This window comes from Urocitellus parryii, chromosome 8, assembly GCF_045843805.1.
Source record: "Urocitellus parryii isolate mUroPar1 chromosome 8, mUroPar1.hap1, whole genome shotgun sequence".
Classification (NCBI taxonomy): Eukaryota; Metazoa; Chordata; class Mammalia; order Rodentia; family Sciuridae; genus Urocitellus; species Urocitellus parryii.
This window is the reverse complement of record NC_135538.1, coordinates 18,697,979-18,716,346: the sequence shown is the minus strand read 5'-3', so window position 1 is coordinate 18,716,346 and position 18,368 is coordinate 18,697,979.

Below are 18,368 nucleotides of genomic sequence, written 5' to 3'. Positions count from 1 at the left end.
GGGCCTGTTCCGGGCGTGGGCGGTGGGCTTGGCTGGCGGGATTCCACCTAATGGCAGTCCCTAACCTCCCTGCTTGCTAATTAATGGCTTCTCTGAGGCGCCACGCCTTCTGTAGCTGCGGGGCAGGCCGCGCGAATCAGTTGGCCTGGATCTCCGGGGTCCTGCTGCTGGCTGTTTTGATGTTGCAAGCTGTTGGAGAGTGGTGGTGTATTCTTCAGCTTTCCCGGATGGTGGTCACTGACTGCCTGGATGGAGTGTCCGCTGTTTTGATGTTGCACTCTGAAGGAGAGTGGCGGTGTATCCTTCAGCTTTCCCGGATGGTGGCCGCTGACTGCCTCGGCGGAGTGTCCGCTGTGGGGGATGGGACTGTACCGCTTCCTTCCCCTTCTGAGAACCCGTGCTCGGCCCAAGGGTCCGTGTGGGCTTGGCTGGTGGGATTCCACCTAATGGCCTTCCCTAACCTCCCTGCTTGCCAATTAATGGCTTCACTGAGGCGCCACGCCTTCTGTAGCCGCAGGGCAGGCCACGCGAATCAGTTGGCCTGGATCTCCGGGCCCTGCTCGAAAATCACTATTCTTCAGATACAGTATTTTCTATGTCATGCAAAGGGGTCCAGCAAAGTGGCGTTGGGAGTGAAGAAGTAAATATAGAAGTAAGCAAGTCTCTACTAAAAGGGAAAAAAAAATAAAACAGGTGAACATTGAGAAGAACCTTTCGTTAAGCCCCAAACCAAAGCAAAAAGAAGAAAACTACTCTCTCATTATGTAGGAATGCTCAGTAAACTGGGAGCTCCTTTTTTTAATATTTATTCTTTAGCTTTAGTTGGTTACAATACCTTCATTTGTTTATTTTTATGTGGTGCTGAGGATAGAACCCAGGGCCTTGGACATGCTAGGCGAGTGCTCTACCTTTGGGCCACAACCCCAGCCCAGGAAGATCCTTTTTTTAAAATTATGTCATATATAATAAGTTTACAGAAGAACAATTTTGTTTTTATTTGGTTTTTGTCCAGTCTGAGAAGTCCCTACTTTATCACAATAAAAAGTTCACAGACTTTCAACTTCTGGACTTCTGAGGATTCATTCATCGGCTGGAAAGTAGTATGAGAAACTACAGGCCAGAATTTTGACTTGGGGGAGTAGTATGAATAAATCATCCCCTTCTAGGATGTAAAGGAGAATAATGTTCTTACAATCCATTTACAAAAATGATCCTTTTCTACTTTCCCCATTCACCTTCTATCCCCCTATATAATTCATTGTTACTATAATTCTATTTGTTATAAATATTCTACTTCTTTAGAAAATCAATCCTTTCCATACTTATTGCTATCTTTAGAAAATTATAAAGTAGTAAAATAGTCAGATGTCATCGAGTTTGCTACAAATGGTTATTACTGAACAGAAGCAAGCACAGTACCTTTAGATTTAGTTAAAGGACTTTAACATTAGGTAGCTGGTAGCCACAGAAGAGACTCTAAAGGGAATACATTTTGAGGCCCCCCTTATGATGGGTAAATTATATAGACATTATACATATAATTATCCTTGTAGTAACCCTAAGTTTAAGAAATACAGACTTCAGCTCATGAAATGAATAAATATACAGATGTTCTCCTCATCTTCAGTCATCAAATGTTTATTGAGCCTCTACTAGATGCTAGGAACTTTGCTAGTCATACAGTAGGTGCTCAAAAAACATTAATTTTTCAAGGCATTTTAGATGCAGGGCGAAAAAAAGGTAACGGCCCTGACCTCAAATACAAGCTCTTAATGTTCTGGAGAAGAGAGACTAGGGATAAATATGTAAATTGACAATTGAAATCCCCACTTTGGGAAATAATAAGTGCTGTGAATAAATTAAAATAAATAATTGTAATTGGGATGCAGTCTTTTATTCGGTGGTCTGGAAAGAGTTCTGATTGGATGGCATCTGATGTGAGTCTTGTTAAAATCATACACATATGTGACTCTTCTTTTAATTTTATTTCTGTCCATTTTTTTCCCTCTATCTCCCATCCAGTCCTTCTCTTTATACCTCTCTCTTCTTTCCTTTGGCCCTTTCACTATATCTTCCATTTCCCTCTCTTTATCTCCTTGCCATATAACCTTCTGCTTCCTGTCTACATGTTTTCTTTGACTTCCTAAGAAAAGTGTCTGCCTGGCCCACCAGCGAGCCTCTGACTCTTGCCCTCCTTCCTGCCCTACCTTAAAGCAAACCAAAGTTAAACTCTTTGTGTTACTTGTGGAATTTAACAAATATAGTCATATATTTGCTTTTCTGAAATAGGTATGTCATTATTCAATTACTTTGGCCTTTGCATTTTCTTTCTTTACTGGGAAAACAGACTTCAGGTATGCAGTGTGATACCAAATATATAATATGTAAATATTTGAAATGTTTCAATTATTTAAATTCTCCTGAATGCAAGTGAACTTTGGAACACAGTGATAAATTTTGTATTTGAAGAAACGTGTGCTCCATTTACAGATGATTCCAGACTCTGATCTTCTCAGGAGCTGCAATTCAAATTTTATATGTAACAGAAACTAACTTTTTCTATTTTATGCTTTTAACGAGAATCTCACTGATATGTTTTAATGATTTTCTTTATAATAACTGTATGTAATTATCTGTACTTACTAAAGTCATCTTAATAGAACTTTCCTTAAAACTGGGAAGGCATAACCCATCTATTTAAGATACACTGAAAATATTTATTTTCAGCGATAGCCTTCTTCAAAGGAACTCTGTACAGAATTGTTTTGTATTAACTCCACTCTAGTAAGACTGCAGCACATTTCATAAAGTGATGCATAAAGTAACACATCCTAGTAGGTTCTTTCTAAATTTAGTTATGATGTTCTTCAATAAAACTATCCACAAATTCAAGAAATGACTTGAATAAGACTGAGTGAACATGGGAGAGACCGATATTGTTTTCCTAATGACATAAACATTTAAATAATTTCAAATGTGACTCAATGCGTGTTTCACATGACTATACTCTCATTTCAAAAATACGACAAATCATTTTCTGTTTGTCTGCTAAAACATACAACAATAAGACAGAACCTCACACTGATGAAACACCTTCAGGGTAGAAGAGTCTACTGCCCTAACATTAGTGTGGGCCAGAGGCCCTTCCTCGGTATGTTCATACAGCCTCCCATTTTGCTGACAGTTTTGGTTGATGTTTCTTTTTTCAGCCTTATAGTTTGAACAAAATTGTTTTTCAAAGAGGTTATTTTTTAGCCTTATAATTTCAACAAGGATTTTTCAATGTATCTTTGCCTCCTGAATTTAAGATTAGGTAAGCCCACTTTCCAGAAAGCAAGTAGTAGGTAGAAGGGGACCAGATGATGATCAGATGACAGCATCAGCAGAGTCTAAGGATGGTTCAGAAATCTGAGAGCATCACCCAGTGGGTGCACTTACATCAGGACTTCCTAGGGTGGGGCTGGGTTTGTGGCTCAGTGGCAGAAAACTTACCTCTCATATGTGAGGCACTGGGTTCGATCCTCAGCACCACATGAAAATAAATAAACAAAATAAAGATATTGTGTCCATGTATAATTTTTAAAATACTTTTTTTTTAAAAAAAAAGGAACTTCATGGGGTGATTTCAGTACAAACCGAAGTAATAAACGAAAGTACTGATTCCTTTCCTTTTCATTCCTCTCTCAAACCTCTGCCTCCATTTACTCTGCTTGCAAATGGGAAAAACAGAACCAAACTTACAGGGCTTTGTGTGGATTGACTGGTTAATTTGATAGGAACTGTTGTCACTACTGTTGCTGCTTCTGCTATTGTTACTGTTATTTTGGTACTTAGTTGTATCTTATGCAGCTAGGACTATTTGTGCGGTTGCAGTACTTAATGTATCTTAAACTTATATAAGCAACCTAGATGCTACAAACTTTCAGGTTTACCATCTTGGTAACTCAAACCATTGTCATACACATTTTATAACTAAGCATATTTTAAGTCTGGTTTTGTTGAATATATTCTGAACAACCATGCTTTAAAGTGCTTTCAGGAGTATAAAAGATAAATTCAAATTATGTACCCAGTTTTCAGGGAAACAACCAATATAAGCAATATCCACCATCTACAGAAAAGTCATTCAGAAATTATTGGATTTACCATGGAGGAAAAAAAAAGAAAGAAATTTACCTAATTTGGTAAACTGTTTGCAAAATGACTGACAACATCCCTCACTGTACCCATGGAGAGTCCTTCCTTATGCTGATTCTGGGCCTGACTGTATGACTTGCTTTGAACAGTGGAATTATAGCAATTGTGATGTAAGCAGAAGAATGAAAGCTATCTATATAAGTCAGAGTTCTCCAGATAAACCAACCAGCTCCAGAGAGAGATGAAGGAGAGAGACAGAGACAGAGAGATTTAATAGAAAAAGTGGTTGATGTAATTATGAAGGCTGTGATTATGTGGTCTGTAAGCTGGGACCCAAAAAAGCCAGTGCTATAGTCCTAGTACAAAGGCCTGAGAACCAGGAGAGATAATGGTGTAAGTTCCAGTCTGAGGCTGAAGGACTGAGAACCAGGAGAATCAAAGGTATAAATTCTTATCTAAGTGCAGGACAAGACCAATGTCCCAGCATGAAAACAGAAAGAGAGAGTGAATTCTTTGTTTTTTTGTTCTATTCTTTAAATTTTTGTTCTATTGTGAGTTCCAAAAGAATAGATTAGGTCCATCTACACAATCTGCTTTACTCGGCAGATTCAAATGATAATCCCATCTGGAAACACCCTCTCTGACACATCTAAGATATTTAAACAAATGTCTGGGCACCCCAAATCACAGTCTAGCTAACAAAATTAATCATACAATGCTCAGTCAGTGGGTTTTTCCTCTTTCTGGCAGACTCTTCCTTCATGATGTGAATAAGCACAGGCTTGCCTGCTGAACTTTGTGAAGGATTCATGTTACTAATTATTTAAATGATTGATAGAATTTACCACTAATCATCACTTATTTGCTTGCTTAGTAATCCTTCTAAAATAATTCTGTAAAGTCTCTCTCCTTTGTCATCTTTGGCCACTGAAGTTTCTTCTCAATTAACTTAGTGATCAGCTAAAGTTAGACAAAATTTCTTAAATGCCTAAAATCGATTATTCTCCCAGACTTGGTTCAAGGGCTTTGTGTGCATTTGGGGGCAGTTTACAGCTCTGCCTTTCTTTCCACTTCCTGCTTGTGCAGAACTTCAAGGTAAACAACAGCTCAGAGTTTAAGGCCTCCTCAGATCCTTCCTGAGTATGCATACAACCCTAAGCATGTGCATGATCTTCTAGATTAGGAATATGTCATACCTTTTTAAAGTTCCTATGGCTACATGGTTTCTTAGTTGTTTCCTGTAAGATTTGATCTATGGTTTTTCCCAACTGTTAGCCATATCACTTTTGATACAATGTTAAAACACCTGCCTACAAATGTTCTTGGTAAATGGTATCTTTAGAGAGAGACCTGAGCATTGGGCAAGCTTGATTGTGTCAGGTCAAATAAGGACAAGCACTTCCACTTGGGTCATCAGACAAATCAGTGAATATTAATTCTTTGAGTATGAACATTTGAAAAATTTCCAGTGCTGGTCATTCCACTCCTTCTGCTACTGAGAATTCAGGTTCCTTCCTCTATTCCCAAGACTATTGCTGAACTGAGGAGTGGGACATGAGGTTAAGTTAAAACAATCCAAAGCTTGCTCTTTTTACCAACCCTCATCAGTTTTTCCCTGAACAAATGTTTTCTGTGTTGCTATAAACCTTTGGCTGATTTCCAGAGTTCTAAAAATTTTATTCTAACAATTTTGGCAGATTTTGTTGCTGTTGTTGATTTTACGAGGGATACAGTTTTAGATGCCATTTTCACCACACATCACTCTGAACAGTAAATTAACCTTACCAAATTGAACTAATAAACAATCAGCTCACAGGTTTTAATGTTAATTTTATGGCAACGAAATCTTACGTACTAACGAATATATGTTAAATTAAGTAAATTAAGCAAATCATACATTTCAACATTTTGGCTATGAAATATAACCACAGATAATGATGTAGGGATCTATTCTAAAATATGAAAAACAATGCAATATGAGCCTTCCTGAATTTGGGTAACTACTTGAAAGAAATACTATTCAATGGAATTTTCAAGATCTAAAAGATGTGCTGGGGTTGTGGCTCAGTGGTAGAATGCTTGTCTTACATGTGCTGAGCACTGGATTCAATCCTCAGCAACTGACCAAAATAAAGGTATTGCACCTATCTACAACTAAAAAACAAAGTCTTTAAAAAATCTAAAAGAATAAATCAATAATTTAAAATTTAGGATGATAAACTGTAATAAGTTAATAGTAAATTCCATTGGTGTATTAATTCATCAAAATGAAAGTAAAGGTTATTTATTAGAAACAGACTATATAAGAACATTAAACTCAGTTTATACCTTAACTTTTGTCAAGAGTGATTGATGATAGAAGATGAAACCAAGAAGAAACGTAGTTTTATAACTGTACTTTTATTTGCTGACACTACAAAAAAACAAATCTCTGCTACACAAGGAATGAATTCATAGTGTAAAAACACAAAAGGATCTGAATTTGAGAGTATACTGCACCGAGACAGAAACAAACTCAGAAAAGGCTAGGTGTAAAAACAAAGTTGATTTGTTAATTATTATATTGTTACCCTTGAATTTTCTGCCATTTTTCAAGTAGTTTTCTTTTTAAATTCAGTCTTCTCTCACGAAAGTTTTTGTAAATCATATTTTTTTACATTTGTCTTCATAGCAATTGCTGAGGCAGATAACTCAATAAATTTAACAAGAAAAACCCAAATAACCCAACCAATAAATGGGCAAATAAACTAAATGGACATTTATCAAGAAAACAAATGCAAATAGCCAACAATTATATGAAAAAACTGTTCAGCATTCTTAGCAATCAGGGAAATGCAAATCAAAACTAAACTGAGATGTCATCTCACTTGAGTTAAAATGACAATCATCAGGAATACAAATAACATAAATACTGGTGAGGATGTGGGGGGAAAGTACACTCATTTACAACAATTTATATTGTTGGTGGAAATGCAAATTAGTACAACCACTCTGGAAAGCAGGCTGAAGAGTTCTCAAAAGACTAGCAATAAATCTACCATATGACCTAGCTATAACACTCCTTGATATTTATCCAAAATAACTAAAATCAGTGTGCTGTAGTGATAAATGCATACCAATTCTTAAGTAGCACAAGTAACAATAACCAAGTTATAGACCAGCCTAGGTGTCCCTCAATAGACAAATTGATTTTAAAAATGTGGTATATATATACATAATGGAGTTTTACTCAGCCATAAAGAAGAATGAAAGCATGTCATTTGGATGGATGAAATGGAGAACATAATGCTAAGTCAAATAAACAAGACTTGGAATCAAGGGTTGAAATTTTTCTCCAATATACAGAAGCAAGAGAAAAATAAGGAATTTTTTAAATAGGAGGATCTCAAGAAAATAGAGGGAAGAACAAGGGAGTACATCAAAGGGACTGAGGGAGCAGGAGAACAGATGGGAAAGGGGAGAAACTGTGGAGTGAAATTTACCAACTATGCGATGTGCACGTATGAATATATCACAATGAATTCCACCTTAATGTATAACTATAATGCACCAGTAAAAACACAGATTAATAGAAGAGAGATAAATAGAGGGGCAGAAGGGGTTCAGGGGGAGGGAGGTGGGGAGAGAAGAAGGTAGTACTAGGGATTGAAATGGAGCAAATTATGTTGTATGCATTTATGAATATGTCAAAACAAACCCCACAGTTATGTATATCAATAGGCACTAATAAAATAATATTTAAAAACAAAACAACAATGAAAGAACTATTTTCAGAGAAACAGAATTCTAAACTAAATGATAAAGTATATCTAAAATGGTGTGGACGAACGGTTCCTTCAGTTGGACAATTCAGTATTGAAAAAGTTACTTTAATTTGCTAATTTTCGGGGCACAGGTAGAAAAAACAGTTAATGATGGTGCATTAATATAGAGGACAATTTAAAAGTGCATATGGAGTCAAACCCTTCCTATAAGTCATCACAAACCCCTAGATCATACCTAAAGATTACTATTATCCTCTAAATTGTTCTTCATAGCTATAAATAGCATATGTACCCTCTAAATTTTGATTGTCTATCAGAATAATCAATTCATCCCTAAGATTCTGACTATAATCACAATTTCTACACAAATGAACATATTATTATCTTAATTGTAAAGTACCTATTAGTTTTATATGCTTTAAATTTGTCTTTTTGATTAGATAATATGTTCCTGGAATTCTTAGATGTTGTGCCACCCTCTCCTCCCCTCTTTTGCTCTTCTCTCCTTTGCTTCATACGTGGTCCTGTGCCCCTTTCATTTCATTCCCACTCTGCTGAGCAGCGATTGCCTCCTCTCTTCCCTCCACCCATTAAAATGATTTTGCAACCATAGAACCTTCTCAATTAATTGAATAAAGGTTCTCAACAACTGTACACTGGCTCTGTCCTAGCTAAATATATTTTGAAACTTGGTCCTATCTTATTTTTCATTTTTAGAAACTGTTCCATTCTGTCTCATGTCAGTGGAGAGTTGTCTGTCTTGCTGTATTCATTCTTCATTATCTGGTCACTGAAACATAGATTCTATTTGAATCATTCCACTGGAAAAAAAATCACAATTTTCAGTCCTCATCATAATAGAAATTTCCATACCATTTGAAGCAATCGACCACTCTTGCCTTTTGAAATCCTCTTACTTTGGCTTCCTTTCCTCTCCAAACATATCCTCTTCTCTGTTTCCATTACATTTTCTTACCTAGAATTAAATCTTCTATTTAGATATCTCTTCTTCAATGAAGTCATCCCTGATCTCCCAAGCATGAACTTGAGACCCCTCCTATGAGTTGTCTGAACACTATTTTCCCAACAGCATGTGTTCTGTTGTACTGTAATTATCTGTCTACTTGTCTATACATTTTGGGTGACCAGAGACTATATCTAATTCAGCTGCCATGCGAATCCCTCAAAAAGACCACAATTTTCTTATCATCATCATCTTCTCCTTCATTTTCCTTGTATTCATCATCTCTTCCTCCTCATCATCTAGAAAGCAGTGAGATAAGAGCCTTAAATGAAATATTCTATTTAATGTTCTAATTTAAATAATTTGCACCAAAGAAACTGAGGTTCAGAAAGATCGAGTAATTTTCCCAAGAGGTCACCTAGTAAGAAAGCAAGATTTGAACATAGGGAGTCCAACTCCAGAGCTTCCTCTCCACTCCTCCTTTACTGGAGAACAATATTACAGCACTTCATTTTTCTCCAGAAAACTCTCTCTCTTTCCATTCCTTACCTTTCTCCCCGCCAGGAGTCCACTTCTCAGATTACCCCAGCTCCAACATCCCTGTAGCCACCCATTCTGTGGCCTGTGGGAACTGGCTCATTTGGAGTTTGCCAGAGAGGTACCAAACCAATTGTGGGTCCCAGCCCCAGAGGAGCCAGGCCACTCTTTATCACTCCCTGGAGAATGCTCAGAGATCCTGCTTTCTCACTACACAGGTACGAACAGGCCTACATTAGAAAGAGAAGAGCTATTTTTTTAAAGTATTTAAGTCAGTTTGCCCCCACCCAAGTTGAGAAAACACTAGGTCCTAAGAGCCATAACAGGTATAAGGGTGGGCATGGTGGCACACACCTGTAATCCCAGTAACTTGGGAGACTAAGGCAGGAGGATCACAAGTTCAAAGCCAGATTCAGCAATTTAGCAATGCCCTAAGCAATTCAGCGAGATCCTATCTCAAAATTTAAAAAATAAATAAATAAAAAAGGGTTCAGATTGTGGCTTAGTGCTTAAGCGCTCTTAGATTCAATCTTTACCACATGCACCTCAGATCTTTACCACATTCAATCTTTACCACATGTACCTCAGATATATATCTCCAGGATATATAAAGAACTCAAAAAACTTAACTCCAAAAAGACAAATAACCCAATCAATAAATGGACCAAGGAACTAAATAGACACTTCACAGAAGAATAAGAAATATTAATGGTCAAAAAAATATGAAAAAAAATGTTCAACATCTCTAGCAATTAGAGAAATGCAAATCAAAACTACTCTAAGATTTCATCTCACTGTAGTCAAAATGGCAATTATCAAAAACACTTTCCTATCCCCTTCCTGTACCCGCTCCCCTCCTCTCCCCTTCCCTCCCATCTTCTCTCTCAATCCCATCTACTGTAATTCATTTCTCTCTCTTTTTTTTTTCCCTTTCCCCTTATGTGGATGTGTAACCATTGTTTTTAACAGCTCAACTCACAATAGCCAAACTATGGAACCAACCTAGATGTCGTTCAACAGATGAATGGATAAAGAATTTAACCCAGCTATCCCTCTCCTCGGTCTATACTCAAAAGACTTAAAAACAGCCTACTACAGGGACACAGACATATAAATGTTTATAGCAGCACAATTAACAATAGCTAAACTGTGGAACCAACCTAGATGCCCTTCAATAGATGAGTGGATTTTAAAAATGTGGCATATATAAACAATGGAATATTACTCAGCAATAAAAGAGAATAAAATCATGACATTTGCAGGTAAATGGGTGGAATTAGAGAAGATAATGCTAAGTAAAGTTAGCCAATCCCAAAAAACCAAATGCCAAATGTTTTCTTTGATATAAGGAGGCTGATTCATAGTAGGATAGGGAGAGGGAGCATGGGAAGAATAGATGGTAGGGCAGGGAGGTGGGAGGGGAAGGGAGGGGACATGGGGTTATTAATGATGTGAAATGTGATGATCATTATTATACAAAGTACAGGAATGAAGACACGAATTGGTGTGAATATACTATGTATACAGCCAGAGATATGAAATTGTGCTCTATATGTGTAATAAGAATTGTATTGTGTTCTGCTGTCATATATAAATAGAAAAAAAGGTATGGTAATTTAAAAAAGAAAATGTGGCATATATACACAATGAAATATTACTCATCCTTAAAGAAAAAAATGAAATTATGGCATTTGCCAGTAAATGAATAGAGCTGGAGAATATCATGCTGAGTGAAATAAGCCAATCCCAAAAAAACCAACTGCGGAATGTTTTCTCGGATATGCAGGTACTAATTCACAATAAGGGGTGAAAGTAGGGAAGGATCAAGGTACTTTGGATTTGGCAGAGGGGATGGAAGGGAAGAGAGAGGGTATGGGGATAGGAAAGATAGTAGAATGAATGCAGCACTGTCACCCTAGGTACATACATAGCTACACCACCAGTGTGATTCTACGTTATGTACAACCAGAAGAAAGAGAAAGTTATATGTATCTTCAAAATGTATGATGTGTCAAAATGCATTCTACTGTCATGTATAACTAATTGAAACAAATTAAAAAAACAGGTGTAAGTACATTCCTTAAGTTGGATAATTTAATAAAGTTCATGAAGAGCAAGAAGGAAAAAAATATTATGGAATGTAAAAATGAGTAATGCTACTGTTGGTAAAGTAGAAACCCCATCTCTAGGTTACCCAGATGCTTGCCCATCCCCTACTGCTTCATGCGCTCCTGCCCCATCTCCTTAGCATAAACAGGTTCTTTGAACTCTTGAGCACAGGGACTGTTTTCCATCCCTGGATGCCCATCATCAAGTATAGTTCCTAATGTAACGTAGGTAGTTTAAAGAAAAGAATGAGGAAGCTTGTCCATATAACCCAATGACAAGAAAAATATATTCCCATCCAAGTTTTTTTTTTTTTTTTTCTCTCAGCAAGGTGGTTTCCAAAGAAATCTGGTGGAAAATTTTAAAAACTGAACTTGAATCTGTCTGGCCAGATGCTGTTGCTAGTATTTCAGAACTAGAATGGAAAGTTAAGTGGTTCTCAATTCTGTCTCCTCTAATTTTTTGAAGCAGAGAGATTGACATAAACGGTCACCCATGCCCCGTATTCTATCCACATTTCACCTTGCTGCCCAGGTGTGGCCCTTGTTACCCAGTGGTAGCATTCCATTATCCTTCTATCAGCTCTGTCCACTCTGGGAGCTTGTGTTCAGCTTCTCATTTTATACACAGGCAAGCATCTTAACATGATTCAGTGTTTTCTAGTGACAAGGTCACTCGTTCCTTCATACAATGTAACAGAAGGAAGGGGCAAGGTGAAGGACACATCCCAGGGCCTGCTTGCCATCACTCATTCTTGTTTCTTTTCCAGGTATTGGCCACCCTGGAGAATCAGTGTGCAGACACCTGAAAGCCAACTGGAGTGATCTATTCCTGAGACTGATAAATCTTCTCCAGTCAGCACCGTGATACTGTCATGGGTAGATGCATAGCCTCAAAATTGAAACTTCCTGAGAAAAGAATATCCTGAAAATTATTTGAACTGTATTACTGAAATTCTTTTTAACATGTGGTGACTGGACCCTGTTTATTCATTGCAAATATAAATAGGGCTAATTTTTAGAGATGTGCCTGATTAAACATATTTTACACACCCTCTATATTAACACTAGCAGTTAGAAACTGTAACTCATTTTGTGTTGAGTGTTTAGTTTTCACATAGAAGAGAAATCAAGAAAGAGGTAGGTAAATAAGATTGGTAGATTTCAGATAGTGTATCTCCATGTTTGTTATGCATTTTTTATAGGGGACTTTATTAGGAAAATTAGTAAAACTTGAATGGGGTTAAAAGATTAGAGGGCAATAATGTATTATTAACCTGATTTTGATAGTTTTAGTGTGATTGTATTGGGCATTGTATTATTTGAAAAGTACTATAAGGTATTGGAAAGAAGTATAAAAATTATCTCAAGTTACTTACAGGGTAATACAAAAAATATCTGATGCACATAAAAGATAATGAAAATCACAATGCACAACTTCCAAAATGTCCAGGCATGAGATAAGAAATCACAGCTATCAATATTTTCTCCATCAATGCCATTGACTTTAAAACTCTTAAAGACTTAGAAGGTTTACACCCAAGTTACTGTGAGCCAGATGTAATTCCATTTCTTTCTGTATTCAATGGAAAGTAAAAGGAGCAGAGAAACAACTATTCTAGTATTATTCTGTATTATATTTAGTCTTATTATCATAGTTGTATTATTTGTATTTTAATAGTATTATTTGTATTTTAGTAATATGATTTGTATTATATTTAGTTTTGAATTTATTTTAATACAGTGTTAAAGATAAATGACTCACCACCTTGGGGCATTATCTCCATCTAATTCAACTCTAAAACAGCTCATTGTATCTCTTAGTATAAATCAAGTTAATAAATTTTGAGAAGGGCCCTTTTTTAATGGGGCAGCAAGTACTACCAACACTGACTCCCCACTAAGAACTATTTTCTTTCCATACTGTTTCAAAAGGTAATAACTAAAGTCTTTGCCTAGTTCAGTAATTTGGGAATCTTAATGCTTGCCACTTTCACTGTGGCTCTTTCCATATACTGTAAAAATAAATTCATGAACAGTTCTCAAGTTCAATGTTCATTCTTCTACAATCATGGAGTGTGCTAGATGATAAGAGGAATAGGGTTCCTCAAGATGCTTATAGACTGGTGGAGGGAGATAATAAACTTGGATAAACCCCCAAATGCATGCATACAAAACATATGCACAAAAACAATTTAGGCATGATAAAAAGAAATCCCTTTTCTCTTCCTGTCCCCTCTTCTATAAGGAAGGAGGGGAACGTGCAAACTTATCACCCAGGTTGGAGACTTCCAATGTGATAATGTGTACAAAGATACCTCCACTCTAGGCATCCTTTACTCCATGGCTTTGGCTTTCCTAACACAAGGATGAAGGAAAAGCCTCTGCTTCCCAGTCGCTGTCTGCCCTGTCATCCTCAGAAGTAGAGAGGCATAGGAACACCTCTTCAAGTCCTTTTCAGTTCCTAGGTGCCAGAGACAGCAGGCTTGTTCAACTCAAGCTGATATTGATCTTTTTCCTGAGGATCTACAAATTTCTGACCTGGAACTTCTCAGAGTTTCCGCATTTAATTCTGTACCCCAGCTGACTGCAAGCTGTATTCCACTGCAAAGGGGAGGCTGATCTGCATAACTGTCAAGCCACTAACAAAGCATGGAGTTTCTAAGACCCAGCTCCTGCCTTCTTGCCCCAGTTCCAGCTGCTGCTCAGTTCAGGAGGGGTGAATGAACTAGCTGCTAGGACTGGGGAGAAGGTTTACGGAAAAACCATGCACTTTTCAACCCCATCTGAAATCTCCAAGTAATTTTTAATTCTTGAATCTGCTTTTACTCCTCCATTTTTACCACATACAGACTTTCCAAATTTGCTGAACCTGCTGAGCCTCCTCACGCTGCTTCTTGATATTAGTCAGAAATGACTCTGTCTACAACAAAAGAGAGAAAAAGAAAGCTACAGGAAGAGGGCTAAAGTTGAGAACATTCATGTGATATCAAATAGTAATTAGTCACAAGAAGTAGTGCTTAAATATTCTACAGCCATTTCTAATGAATCAGGCTGAGAAGAAACTGAGAAAGTACTTATTTTCATCTTCTTCAGAACTTTCTGGATATCACCTCAGGTGCTCCTGAAGAGGTTTTTAATATAGATTTTTGAGCCAGGGGATTCCTATAGTCCAGAGGAATTTCTCCTCAACAATTTAAAAACCTTATCTCAGATATTCTGTGTTACTTTAAGATATTTGAATTTGGTTTTTGAGGTGGGGCAAGAAAATTCTACTGTGTTTTGGTTGTACATCCCACAGAGCTTATCAGTTCTCCCTCTTATTTATCCTGTCCCTCTAAGAGAAATGTACAAAATTAAAGCAAACAAAGGACCAGCCTGTTTAACACTATTTGAGGAACCTCAGATGTGAAGCTCAACTCCTCAATCTATTAATAAAGTAATTTCGATTCAAATGTTGGGGAACATTGGCCCGTCTTCACAATGGGGTTGTCATGAGGACCATATTAGATGATAAGTAGTTGGAAAAATATACAATATAAAGAAAGTGCATTGTATTTTAAAAATCTACTAAAATAAGAAAACACAAAGTCTGGGGAAAAGGACATGAGACTATTTTTCACTTAGAATTATTATTATTTTTTCCTCGATACTATCAAAGATTTTTACATTGGGGAAGTTTCCGAATATTAATGTTTCTTTTAAAAGAAAATTTCTTCTACCACCTGAAGTCTACCATTTGACATCACATGAATTTTTCCAACTTTTGCCCTCTTCACACTCTCATCCAGTAGGTGCTCTGTTACATTTTTATTAATTTGCAGAAGAGGCTACAAATTCAAGTGTAAATTATTTGCTGGATGAGCTTATCAATCATTTTTCAAAACTGTTTAGACATTAGATGTGATATGACTAAAGGACCCCCTCCCTGGGTGACTAACAGACTAGCAGCATGTGAGTAGGGAGTATTTAGGGCTTTAGGTAGATATGGGATGAACCTTAATTTTTGTTTTTTGAACATAGAGCTTATTTGTCTTTCATGTCACTAACTCACAAGGATATAGTACTTTGTTCATGCAGCACATCATAACCACTTAAGCTTTACACTTAGTGGAGTATTTTATTTCATATAATAATCCTTAAATCTATTATTAGAAAATCACCCTATATTATCCTTTTTTCTGCGTCACCATTATTTCTTATTAGGTGCTTATTTCTTCTGTACTACCGACTAAATTATTTTCACAGAATTAAAATTTTAAAAACTTAAGATTTTTGTTATTGTTGTTTCTCTGTTTTTTGTGTGGTGTTTGTTTGTTTCATGAATGAAATATGATGTCAATAACACAGAGTAAATGAGTTTTCTAAAAGGAAACATTTTGTTTCATATGTTATTTGCCAGTTGGTCAAGAAAATTTACAGCTAATCCACCAATTCACATTATAAGTCAGTTGATTGGTGGTAACTGGCATGTAGAGCAATGAGAATGCAGTTTTGAAAAATTAAATGTTCATTTATTATACCAAGAGACCAAGAAAATACATATACATACAAGCCCTATGATTTTATTGTAAGGACTCATTCATCTTGTTTCTAATTCCAAGCACAATGTCCAATCTAGTTGTGACTTAGTAGGTAATTTTTAACATATTCTGATAAAATAAATAGAAGAATCTATAGAAAACAGCTGGACCTGAGTATGCACTAGGCACGTTTTATTTTTTTAAATGTTTTCTTTTCTTTTCTTTTCTAGAAGCCTAAAGTAATTCTGTGAAGTTAATTTCCAAGAAGCTCTAAGTGTCCTTAAGTTGGTGTATGGAGAAATCCATTGCTCACAGTCGTTAGAAAGCACTTGGATGAAACACACCACAGCTACTTGAAAGGGATGTGAAGTAACCTGAGTCCTGCACAATAGGCTTTTACCCTGACCACACTCAACTGCTTCTTGCAACATGGTTTATAGAGAAGAACAATTCAACACACACAAAAAAAATAAATTAAACATGCAACCATTTTGTGAAGTAAGTTATTTTTATATGGCATTCTGATGGTATTTATATAATAGATACTCCATAATACCCTTTTATTCTTCACCATAAGCACTGAAAAATGAACTCTTAAATCCTTCTTCTAGACAAAATGTAAAATCGAGCATGAAAATACACACTGTGAAACTAATTTATCTTGTCACACACTGTAAATTCTTTAATTTACTTCCCAACACCCCCAAAATGTTACAAAGTAAGAACAATTTTCCAAGCTGAAGAGATAAGTTTAAAGGACATGGTAGAAACAAATGACAAATCTAAATTATAAAGATTGAAATATAGATCCAATTCTGAAAAGCATTGTTGCCTGAAGTGGGTGGGTTGTATGCTCTTAGTCCAGGAAGGAAACACAGTAAACAAAGTAATCCTGATCCAGTTACAATCAGAACATGGAGAAAACAGAAGCCTTTGGCCAGGCAGGTTTGGACAGGAATCACCCACAGGAAGGTTATTCCAAACTTTGAAATGCTTGTTTAATGAAAAAGAAAAAGAAACACTCAAAAAACAGCTAAGATAGAAAGATCAAAGATGATATGCCTGTGAGTTGGGAATGTGAGGAAGGCGAGAAAGACAAAGAGCTAGAAAAATGGGGGAAAATCTAAGTGAAACAATTGCACCCCTTAACTGTTACTTTGATTTCCTTGATTTCAGTTATTATTATTATTATTCAGTTATTATTATTATTCAGGTATTAGCAGTCAACCATGATCTGAGAATATTAAATGGAAAATTCTGAAAATTTCAAGATGTTTTAAATTGTCTTCCATTATGAGCAACATGATGAAATCTCACCCTACCCTGCTCTATCTCACCTGGCATGTGAATTATCCTTTTGTTCAGTGTATCCACCCTGTATACACTATATACCCAATAGCCAGATCAACTGATTTGATGGTATCTCCATGCTTGTTATTCAAGTGACCCTTATTTTACTTAATAATGGCCCCAAATTTCAGGAGTAAATATAATGGTAATTTTATTAGTGTACATTGCCATAAGTGTTCTGTTTTATTTTAATTATGGTCGCTAATCTATTATTGTGTCTAACTTATAAATTAAGCTTCATCATAGTTATGAATCAATAGGGAAAAATAATATTTAAGGTTAAGTACCATCCAATGTGAGCATCCACTAAGGATCTTGGAACTCATTCCTTGCAGATATGTCCATTCCAAAGAGAAATACACACAAGATCAAAAATAAGAATCATGACTATTATGGCTGGTAGTTAGCCCAAAACCTGCTCATGTTATTTTTTAATTCCAAGTGCTTATCTTCTCATAACCTTTTGTGTCTAGCCCACGTATCTACTCATGCTGTGTTTATCTCACTCTGAGTCAACTTAAACAGGAACTCTCAGGGCCAAGCATTATCACCAGTTTTTATAAAAATAATACCCTACCATAAACACTTCTGAGTTTGCTAGAAATCTGATGATCTTAATCATCAGAATTAATTGACAGAAGAATGAATGAAGAAACAAAAATCCACACCACCCTATATTCTGCCATTTTACTGGCCTTCTCATATCTTCCAATCCTCTTTCCTTTCAGGAGGGAACAACAAAATACATTCTCCCTTCTCATTCAGATTTATTTAGCAATACCATTGAAACCTTTCTACCAGCAATGCTCAAAGCCTCTTAGGATTGGGAGAAGGAGGAAAAACTGTAGAAGTATACTTTTTATCAGTAATTGTCAATGTTTTCTTCCATACAAAATGGAATGCTGTAAATGACATGTTTTCAGTTCATTGTACATATTAAACTTCTTAGGGATCACATACAATCATTAAATACATAGTCTCAAAGAAT